The following is a 10,169-nucleotide window of genomic DNA, read 5'->3' on the forward strand; positions in this document are numbered from 1 at the left end:
ATAAAGGTGATATGTAAAATAATGTTTTTTATTATTGTTATAGAGAAACATGATCAGATTTTCCCCGGTTCAGAAAAAAATATCTAAAGTATATTAGTTTGTCACTAGTATACTTTTAATACAGTCTTTGCTGTGTTCTTGAGATACTTGTGATATTTCGAGCTCTGGTTGAATGATAAGTGTCGCAGTTTAAATCTCTCTCTCTCTCTCTCAATTCAATTCAAGGTGCTTTATTTGCATGACAGATGGGTACAATCAGTGTTGGGTATTTACTTTGCTTTGAGATGCCACTTTTAAAGGTGAAGACTAAGATATTAATTTATGTTGCATTTGTCTGATTGTGAATCAAAAAACACATATATTTAAACCCGCTTTTGCGATTTAAATCAAAACGCGATTTAAATCAATATAAATGTTTACATTGTAACGCCTAGGTGACTATTCATTGTTATTAAAATGACTTAAATTCCATCATGTTGTGATATTTAGAAATATACATTTGTTTGGTGCGAGTGACGTTTTATTTAATCTCTGAGCCATACTGATTCTTATGGAAGCCAGTTTCTGCCAGGGAGTAAAAAAAAAACACACTATGGTATTCTCTCCGATGCAGTGCAGTTAAAAACATATCTCTGATGCTGTTCCTAAATGAATATCGTTTATGACCATCAGACGCTTTATGGTCCTTTTCTTTTTTCCAGTGGATTGAACAGGGAGAGGCATTTCATGATGTACTTTTCACTGATGAAACAACAGTGGCTCTGGAACAGTTTTCAACCATGTCGTTTTATAAAAAGGGGAGATATGTACGCGTTACTGAAGCTAAAAGTTTGGCCTTTGTCACTAATGAAACCACTAAATAAAGACATATAGAAATCCTTACGTTACAGACTGTATATGGCTGGTATTGGTAGTTCAAAGAAAAAATACACACCAGTATTCCACTTTCTCCCTAAACATTTTAAGCATCAGAGTCTTACATGTGGTTATTTCGGAAACGTTTGTACGTGCTCCTTCTGACCATGTTACTGTTTACTGTTACTGACCATATTAAGTTAAAGTGCCTGTGGGCACTTTTCCTGTCCGTGGGGGGTGGACCGTCTTTCATTAGAAGGTTAGTCTGTTCTACTCTGAGAATGTAGAGGGGGTAGAAAGTAATAGAAATAGAATAGGGTAGAAAGTCCGTGTCGCATCAACTAACCTCTTCAGTTTATTCTGCCAGACAGTACATGAATATAATTATATCATTATTAATTTGTTATATTCCCTGTTAATCAAATTCTAAAAGTATGCATTTGTTAGATAACAAGCAAATTCACAGAAAAGGTTAAAAGACTATCACTTTTCACAAAGTATATAATCCTAATGTAAGTCTAAATCCTAATATAAGTCCAAACAGTATCAGCTTTATTTACGGGTTGCAATTTAAAAAAAAGTCAAAAACTGCACTCAAAATGCAATTTAGAGCTTTCTGGCAAGAGGAGACACCCAAATTAATAATGTAACATGCCACTGTTTGTGCATGAACAAGGTTATACTTGTTCCCCGGCGGAACACATTCCACAATAATCAGCGCTTTTATATATTGCCTTTAAAGGTGGCTTCTCAAAACGCTTTACAGGATAAAAACAACAAGAACAGCAACAACAACAATATTGTATTTCATTGCACTTTGACAGATCGTCCTTAAATCAATTGTTGACTTTTCTCTCTTTACTACTGTACTTGTTTGGATTGACTGAGCTCCGCTCTGTATCACACAATGATCCTCCCAGAGTCTCTGCCCCGGGTGATTTGGGTTTTTTTGACAGAGGGTAAAAAACTCTCTCTCTCGCTTGCCCTCCCCCCCCAGTGTATTGTCTGTTTTTTTTGTGCTGTCCTTTGACAAAACAAGCCTCGCCAGATAACGTGAATCGAAACCTGTTTTTCTAGGTTTTAAAGTCGTGCGATGTGTAAGCGGGAACACATCATTATATCTTACATATGAAAAATACATAATATAGCTCCCAAACAAACGCAAACGTGTTTTTAAGAAGATGCTTTAATTCACTCATAATCCGACAATTTCAGGAAGACTAAGGAAGGACTAAGGGAATTGTCATCTGTTGTTGAATCTCTGTGAGCTTGGTGACTTTGAGACCACTTGTTATCCCAGGTTGTTTGAATCACCACAATTCAAATAGAGAAAAAAGAGCTGACTGACAAGATTTAAGATGTGGCTGTCAATGTTGGATTAAAAAAAAACACATTGCCCGACGTTTGTTGCATTGCTTGAAAAATAACTTTATTTCGAGAGACTGGATAAGTAATTCAAGTGTTTTTTTTAACTTCCTGAAAAACAACTAATAATTTAACTATATTTGCAAACGTTTTATGATATGTTGCTGTTGTGAATGTCTGTGGACATGTGCTGGCTGGACAGGAGGCTCTACTGTACACAGAGAGGGGCAGGAGGGAGGGACAAGCCGATACATACTGCAAAATTCTTGATTAATAGGGAGTATAATATAAAAATATAGTACTAAAAATAAGATACATTCACAACAGCGACTGTCAGAAGATAGGACACAACGGCTCAGACACCCGCTGAATGGAAAGGGGCACTTTAATGTTCTGTATGGCTAATACTAAAGCCAATACTTTAATATTCTTTTCTGTATGTTTAACAATAGTGGGTACTGGCCTAATTCGGCCCTGCTCCCGTTGTTAGGTGTTAATGTGTTGTTGTTAAGTGTGAATTTGTACCTGTTTCCCTGAGGTCTGGCTTTTTTTCTGGAAAACCATAACTCTGGTCTTGTCCAGATTGACTGTCAGCGCCCAGGTCTGACAGTGCTGCTCCAGCAGTGCCAGGTTCTGCCGCAGCCTCTGTTCTGTGGGTGACAGCAGGACCAGGTCATCTTAAAATGATTAGGGAGAAATGGAATACTGGTGTGTTTGTTTTCTTTAAAGTACCGAGTCCAGCCATATACTGGATGTTTATGTCCCAAAATTAATATCGTTTATGGCCTTCACACGCGTTACAGTATGCTCCTATTCTTTTTATGCTCAGGTACTAAGATTTCCCTTCAGTGGTAAAATTCAATATAAATATTCAATACTTAAACGGGCACAGTTAAGACATTAAATATACATATACATACTGTATACAGTACAGTTTGTATACGGTAATATGTTTATGTTCCTAAATCAATCTCTTTTATGAGCATGTGAAAGGCATGGTGAATCGATTCTCAAAAATTACTGTACTTTGCATGATTGGAAACAAATGCGTGATTGCGAAATGCTGTGGTGTTACTTTTACAAAGACGGTCAATGAAAAAAAGAATGTGGACCAGGGCAATACTTTGAGTTTACAGCTTGTCCAAGGTCATTCATTATTAATACTATTAGTAATATCTTCATTAAAGACTTTGATGGCGACAGCTCAAACATGAGAGGTTGAGCTTTATTAGCTCCACCTTGTGGAAATTCTGGATACTGTTATTTTAATTGTGGTATTATAGGAGAATTTACGGTAACTCGCGGTAGACCGCGTAAAGTGCACCGCAAAATAATGCGGTATCGCCCGCGCATTTTGAATGGCTGCATCTGTATAAGGATAGGCTCTCTCTCTCGCACTGCTTTGTCCTTTCTTTCAAAGCTGTTAGAGAAGATAAGTTGGGAAAGGTATACTAAAAGGTTCACTTTAATTTCGCCCTAATTATTTCTCTTATAACATTTACAGGTGAAATGAGTTAAATCATGCCTATCTAGAAGACAGAACATCTTTCAAATTGACCTTGGCTCATTTACTTCTCTGTGTTTTCCATTGCTGCTTACATCTGAGGTGTTCTCTTGCTTGACTGAAGCACAGTATCCCCGTCACCGGTATTGATATGTATCAGCAGCAGCAGAGAAGGATTTGCTGTTTAAACAGTTTTGATTAACATTGCTTGTGGAAAGTATTGCTGCAGAAAGCATAATACTAGTATTAAATAATAATACACGAGAATACATTTATTAATATATAAAATGTGCATATAAACATAACAGATCTTATAGTGATGGTTAGCAGAATACAAAAGGTATATATTCAATAACGAAGAGTTACAAACCAAGAGAGACATACATTCAGTATACCATTCATTTATACCTGTCACGCCCTCTGCAGCCCTCTGCAGCCAGCTCCTACTCTGCCCTGTCCCTAGTTTCCTGTGCTTTGCTCTCCTTCCGGTGTCTCTCTCTCTGGGGCTATATATTTCTGGGTCTCTCATTCTCCTTCACTCAGCATTGACGTTTGGATGTCCTGAGACCCGCCTAGCACCAGGTCGCCACTCTGTCCGTGGCCTGAGGGCATTGGTTTCTATTCGACAATTCCAGAACTTTTTGCACTGCTGAGTCCGGGCTAACTCCCTGTTCCGCCGCTTCGCATTGGGTCTTTTTCCTCTCTCTTGTCATTCCACTGTTCATCCTTTCCGACATACGTGATAATACTGTTTCGTTAATGAGCTTTGATTACAACTTCTACACTAGATACTCAAAAGCAAGTACTTCACTCATAGGAATTAAATTGATATCAACTGGGGTTGAGTTAACAATTGAATTATCGAGCTGTAATGCAGAATGTTAAATACTCATCCAATCTGTGTGGATTCAGATCTCCTGGGGACACAAAGGAACAGCAACAGGCTGTTGCTGCGTCCAATCGGCATCCTCTGGCCCGGTGCCAGGCAGTCCTATTTCGGCTTGAGGTGGGTTAGAAGGAGGGAGAGATTCCTGCTGCTGTGCGCTGGCAGTTACTAGCTAGTTAGTAACCGGCTAGTTAGTCCTGGTTGAACTAACGAGAGTTTGTGCACATGAAAAAGTGACTGCGGGTCCAAGCAAGTCACGCTCTTTAGACGGGAAGAAGACCGGTTCTTTCCCGATGTAGCACTAGTCCTGAATACTGAGATTCAGTTGTCGACAGTTCCGACCGTAGTTCACTCGTTGATCAGGCAAGCGTTCGCGGTGGGGTACCGGCACTTCACGAGGCTTGCTGCTGGGCTAACCTTGGGTGGATCCTTTGGTTACACGTGGACGACCTCCGGTCTCGACTCTTAGAACAAAGTAAAGCCCTGGCACTCGGACACACTGGTCATCACATGATTGTCCCAGATGAGTCTGAGAATGTCCTGGAGGGGCACCTTCTGGGCCCTGTTCTGCCTGTTTTATCTGGAGGAACTACGGTCGTTCATTGGTTTAAAGTTACGCGGGCATTCAAGACCCACGTGGGGTTACCCTGCCCTACCAGTTCCTGATTTGGCTGATCGAGGTGGAGGATGGGTAACAATGCACTCTGTCCTTAGGGTTGTAAACCTTGGGATGAGACTCTCCCATGGAATTAGGGTGGCTGGAGAATCTCAGCCTTGGGAGTTGTTACTTATCAGGAAACTCTATCAGACAGAAAAACACATTAAATCTGAGCCACGTGGAATGGCCTTTCTGTGTCCAGCACCACTGAGATGAGGGAGAGGGGGACTGGCAAGGGAGAGCAAGCTTAATTCCTGTATTATTAATAAGCCATGCCGCTACAAAGTACACTTCATATTCAGCTATTTCTGTTATTATAAATGGATGTGATGCCACAGATTATCTATATATAGGACTGACCTTTTGAACTAATTTGATTTTATGCTGTCAGTGTTGGGTTGGGTCTGGCTTCTCAGATTTACAAGTTAAAAGTAGTCAAATACTTAACATAAACCTATAAGGGTAGTTTTCTTTGTAACATAATGTCCTCCCAGTGGGCAGTGATTCGTCCAATATACGTATACAGTATATTACAGCGAAAAAACGGCTATAGGTATATATAAAGTGGTGTGAAAAAGTGTTTGCCCCCTTCCTGATTTCTTATTTTTTTGCATGTTTGTCACACTGAAATGTTTCAGATCATCAAACAAATTGAAATATTAGACAAAGATAAAACAAGTAAACACAAAATGCAGTTTTTAAATGAAGGTTTTTATTATTAAGGGAAAAAAAATCCAAATCTACATGGCCCTGTTCCCTATGATGCATATATCACAATGCATTGCTGAAATTCGTTGGTCGCCATTTTGGTTAAATACTGTCATGTTTTTCAACTAAGACGAAATCAGCAAAAATCTCGAAAATCCTCTTTTGACTAGTAAGTGTAAATAATAATAATACTATTTGAACAAATACAGGTCTTACTTAATATCATTTTGATTAAAAATAGTACGTTAATAAGCAGTAAATAGCACATAAAAATAGTGTGAAGGTGAAGATCACACAAAATCAACTACAAATGTGGGAATTTTACATTTTTAAGATTATAAATTGCATGTAGCACATTAGCAACACTACAGTAATGCTAATATAACAATAGTGTAAGAAAATCCTGACTTAATTCCTTTCAAATGCTGATACAAAATGTGAATGATTTCAGAGTTGAGTCTCCTGATAGAGATCAGAGATGAATTGAGGCATGTGGGGAGGTGTACAGAACCGGTGGACTCCCAATTCCATATCAAGAGGCTGAGCACAATGGAAGCGTTCTGTACACACAAGCGAGTCCTTGCTGCTGGTATGATATTATATTCTCTCTGTGGTGTAGAAAATATTCACTACTAGTATTCTTGGTTACAGATAGGTCATAATATGACAACCTACATCTAATTAATAGGATCCGTCTCTGGCATACTTTCTTTTTTGTAGTTTATAATGTATAATCTTGCTTATCTTTTAATGCCAAAATAAAGTGTTTTACAAAAATCTCAATGTTCTAAAAAGTTACTACAACTTTTGAACTTTGAAATGTGGTCACTTTGTATTCTAAGGCTGAGCTAATACTGCAGAAAAGTGCAGTTAATATGTGAAAATGTGTTCGTTCCATTGAATGGTCATGTGTAATGTGTATGTCTGATTAGTTGATTAATGAAGATTCAGTAGTAAAAATAGCTTCTAATATTATTTCTAATATAATATTATTTCCAGATAAACCAACTTTGGAGAGTAGGTGGCAGTGATGTCAGAGAGAGTGTGTTCACAGTGTTGTCAAGGTATTGCTTATTGATTTTTAAAATGTTTTTACATTACATTTTTACTGTGATCAAGTTAAAATATCCACAAAATTTAGCTTATAGATACCTATGTGTTAACCACTGAACTTGCAAAGTGTAAAACTGCAAAATTGTCTTTTAAAATATAAGGATTACAGTAGTACATTTGATCCTAAATATTTGAGTAAATAAATGTTGAGTGGAAACTCACCTGAAAAATGTCTAAGCTCAGTGAGAATTTGTTTTTCAGACTTAAGACAACTGAACTGATGATGGAATTCAACTTCGCTGGCACAAACTGGAAAGATCAACGACAAAAGAGGGGCCTGGGAGACACAAATCTTTATAGAGTAATTAAAGGTACTCTTATTCTATGTTGTACTTTCAAACCTTGTGTACTCTTTAATTAGGACAGACTTTATTGCTCAATTACTATGACGCAAGCTAAATTTAATACATTGATTAAGCTTTGAGCTTAGTAAACCTTAATGGTTCTTTTTTGAGATTATATTCAAGAAGAGATTAAACATCATTTATTTGAGTACTAATATTATAAAATTTTCTCCTAGCTGCGGTGCTGAAGTCCCACCCAACAGCAACAGAAAAAGAAATAAAGGAGCACACAATGCATTATTTGAAGAATGTATATGCCAGGCAGGGGGCCTGGAAGTCTGGACACACTGAAAATGATAAGTTGCTGGTTCTAACTGTTAGGACAATTAGACAGGGCTTTGCAAATGGTGGACAGTAAAAATTGTCTTAACTTCACATTGTAATAATATTTTCTTGGAAATATAGAAGTTGTAAATTTTAAAACTTATATTTGAATCGAAATGTGGTTTTGAGTTAAATATTAGCATGTTCATGTAATTAATTTGTGTTTGTCATTGCTATATATATTGCCATGTTACTTTAATTTGTAGCTGAAGTTTACTAGTTCTGTTTTTTATGATGCTTAGCCATATGTTGAATACAATATTGTATATAATGTATAATTTGAACTAGATATTTTTCAGATGTGAATGATTGTATATTTTCAGAATAAATTTCTAAACCAAATCATTGGCTTGATTTACTAGTTTCTACACCTATAAAACCTATCTTTGATGTATAATAGACTTTTAACCATATATGTATAATAGTCCTCTAAATGTATCCGTATAATAGAACTCCAACCATATATATTTAATATCCCTCTAAATGTATCCGTGTAATAGAACTCCAACCATTTACGTATAATTAACATATAATCATAGATGTATAATTGACGTATAACGATATACGTACAGTGCCTTGCGAAAGTATTCGGCCCCCTTGAACTTTTCAACCTTTTGCCACATTTCAGGCTTCAAACATAAAGATATAAATTTTTTATTTTATGTGAAGAATCACCAACAAGTGGGACACAATTGTGAAGTGGAACGAAATCTATTGGATTTTTGAAACTTTTAACTAATAAAAAAATGAAAAGTGGGGCGTGCAAAATTATTCGGCCCCCTTGCGTTAATACTTTGTAGAGCCACCTTTTGCTGCGATTACAGCTGCAAGTCGCTTGGGGTATGTCTCTATCAGTTTTGCACATCGAGAGACTGAAATTCTTGCCCATTCTTCCTTGCAAAACAGCTCGAACTCAGTGAGGTTGGATGGAGAGCGTTTGTGAACAGCAGTTTTCAGCTCTTTCCACAGATTCTCGATTGGATTCAGGTCTGGACTTTGACTTGGCCATTCAAACACCTGGATACGTTTATTTGTGAACCATTCCTTTGTAGATTTTGCTGTATGTTTGGGATCATTGTCTTGTTGGAAGATAAATCTCCGTCCCAGTCTCAGGTCTTTTGCAGACTCCAACAGGTTTTCATCCAGAATGGTCCTGTATTTGGCTGCATCCATCTTCCCCTCAATTTTAACCATCTTCCCTGTCCCTGCTGAAGAAAAGCAGGCCCAAACCATGATGCTGCCACCACCATGTTTGACAGTGGGGATGGTGTGTTGAGGGTGATGAGCTGTGTTGCTTTTACGCCAAACATATCGTTTTGCATTGTGGCCAAAAAGTTCGATTTTGGTTTCATCTGACCAGAGCACCTTCTTCCACATGTTTGGGGTGTCTCCCAGGTGGCTTGTGGCAAACTTTAGACGAGACTTTTTATGGATATCTTTGAGAAATGGCTTTCTTCTTGCCACTCTTCCCTAAAGGCCAGATTTGTGCAGTGTAAGACTGATTGTTGTCCTATGGACAGACTCTCCCACCTCAGCTGTAGTTCTCTGCAGTTCATCCAGAGTGATCATGGGCCTCTTGGCTGCATCTCTGATCAGTCTTCTCCTTGTCTGAGCTGAAAGTTTAGAGGGACGGCCAGGTCTTGGTAGATTTGCAGTGGTCTGATACTCCTTCCATTTCAAGATGATCGCTTGCACAGTGCTCCTTGGGATGTTTGAAGCTTGGGAAATCTTTTTGTATCCAAATCCGGCTTTAAACTTCTCCACAACAGTATTACGGACCTGCCTGGTGTGTTCCTTGGTCTTCATGATGCTCTCTGCGCTTTCAACAGAACCTTGAGACTATCACAGAGCAGGTGCATTTATACAGAGACTTGATTACACACAGGTGGATTCTATTTATCACCATCAGTCATTTAGGACAACATTGGATCATTCAGAGATCCTCGCTGAACTTCTGGAGTGAGTTTGCTGCACTGAAAGTAAAGGGGCCGAATAATTTTGCACGCCCCACTTTTCATTTTTTTATTAGTTAAAAAAGTTTCAAAAATCCAATAGATTTCGTTCCACTTCACAATTGTGTCCCACTTGTTGGTGATTCTTCACATAAAATAAAAAATTTATATCTTTATGTTTGAAGCCTGAAATGTGGCAAAAGGTTGAAAAGTTCAAGGGGGCCGAATACTTTTGCAAGGCACTGTATATTTGAATTTCATTCTAGACTAATTACGGACCACTTTTATACGTCTAAGGTATGCGTTTAATAGACGTATATTCTACATCTTTTGCCCACTGGGCTTGTATACTTAAATTTTAAAACGGGAAAAAAATGGAAAAAACTAAATTGCATATTTAAGGTACTGTATTTCAGAACTAAAACCACATGTTTAAAATATGATATGTAACAGATCTGAA

Source organism: Atractosteus spatula, chromosome 24, assembly GCF_055471065.1.
Source record: "Atractosteus spatula isolate fAtrSpa1 chromosome 24, fAtrSpa1.hap1, whole genome shotgun sequence".
NCBI lineage: Eukaryota > Metazoa > Chordata > Actinopteri > Semionotiformes > Lepisosteidae > Atractosteus > Atractosteus spatula.